We start from the raw sequence: 1,793 nt of genomic DNA, 5'->3' as shown, positions 1-1,793 counted from the left end.
ATGTGGTGGCCCAGCTGCTTGCGGTACCCTTCTTTATACTTGTACTGAAATACATATCAAGATATTATACTTATATGTAGAACATAATATCAGTTACCCATGTAAAATGCTTTAATAACAAATTCTCTGAAGTTTTCTGTAACCTACAGCCAACAAATATACATTTGAAGTAATTCTGGGCTTATAACATGGATCCCCAGGTTAAATTTCTGAGATTTGTATTAGAGCAATAAACAGACCTGAATAATTTTTTTTTTTAAAGAAATTCTTCTCTAATGTTATTGAGACATAATCTTGTTTTACACGTATTTCTAAAGATTTAACTACACATAAGCACACAAGGCATCTTGTCCATATCTTCTACAATTAGGCCTTTATACACAAGCTATTTCCAAAATGCACTTTTTAGATGAGAGTTAAATTTAACCTTCTCTTACAGAAATAATCCGAACATTGTTATATTGTAGAGATCTGATGTCAAAACACACAAAAAACCCAAAATATTAGTGTCTTACATCACTGGCAATTTGCCTGGATGCTTTGGCAGCCTGAATTGGGATAGCATCACTTCTCAAATCATAGCCTTTCTTTTTTGCTTCTTCCATGGCTTGTTTGTACAGTTTCTAGGTAAAGAATCAAACAACAGGATTAATGTAGCTAAACTCCATATGTCGCATTCTGTGCAAAACAAACTGCTTGTGAGTAGGAAAAAAAAATTGTTAAGATTTATTCTATCCTGGTTTTATCTAACTTCCTTAATTCAAATCTCCAGATCAGTAATTCATATTGAATGAATATCTTTGCTAGCTACACTAATAATTTTTTTCTTCCTAAACTTTGATCGTATAACATACATTGCAACTTGATAGCTGAACTATTCCTCCACATACAAGTAGAATAAAGCTTCCTAAAGCCACCTCTTACTGATGTGAATGTTTTTGCCTAAACTAACTGAACACTGGGAACAATAATCATCACAACTGTGAAGGAATTCTTTTTTTTTTTTTGCATCTCTAATGTTGGACTGAATTTTGCACTTTTCCAGCAACATATATAATGTTAAATAAAATAAATAAAATAAAATGGCAGAAAGAACCCCACAAAATTCACCACAGACATACTTGTCACAGAATTTATTCAAAGCAATGACCACAGATGGATGGATGGATGGATGTACGTATGTATGTACTACAAATTACGTTTCAAAAGTCACAATGTTGATTACAGGTATTTGGTGTTACTTAAAGAAATTGATCTATACGAATATCTATATTAAGGTTATAAGAATATTAACACAGAACCTATGGAGATCTAACACGCTCACCTCACTGTAATTATGCATATTCTGTTTTGCCAGTGTGATTTCAGGTGTGTCGGGCATGATGTGAATTTGCGTCTTGTCTTTATCCCAGGCCTCAGTATACAAACGCTGCAGGAGAGATGCCATAGGTTAAACAAAGCAAAAAAAGATGGCAACTCAGAGATCCCATAAAACAGAAGACTGTAGTCCTGGTCTAAAAAGCCCTCATTTCTTACATACTAGTGAGATTTTATGTTCATTTCTCTAAGTGTTTAAATTTCAAGTTAAGCATTCATAATGTAGAAACAACTCTGCTTCAAAGAAAATATTTAGAAAAAGGGCTTTTCAAGGAATGCACATCAGACACACAGATCTAAACTCTACGAACAACATCTCGCTCAAAGAGAAAAGGGCTCCATTGACATAAATAGTGTTGAATGAGATTAGGGCATCAGATTCACAAAAATCAGATTCTTATATTGTAAGAACTATG

General features: G+C 33.4%; 1 long non-coding RNA gene across 1 annotated transcript; it reads right to left on the bottom strand.

Moving 5' to 3' along the window:
* On the bottom strand, positions 1-1,425 carry LOC122190976. The gene is made up of 3 exons (XR_006182268.1): positions 1,325-1,425; positions 516-623; positions 1-44 (listed from the first exon to the last, which is right to left on the bottom strand). It is a non-coding gene; the product is annotated as an uncharacterized LOC122190976 (long non-coding RNA).
* Between the last annotated feature and the right edge of the window lie 368 nt (positions 1,426-1,793).

This window comes from Lagopus leucura, unplaced genomic scaffold (assembly GCF_019238085.1).
Source record: "Lagopus leucura isolate 7727_CA_CO unplaced genomic scaffold, USGS_WTPT01 50246-0_obj-0_obj, whole genome shotgun sequence".
NCBI lineage: Eukaryota > Metazoa > Chordata > Aves > Galliformes > Phasianidae > Lagopus > Lagopus leucura.
This window is presented reverse-complemented; position numbering and strand designations above follow the sequence as displayed.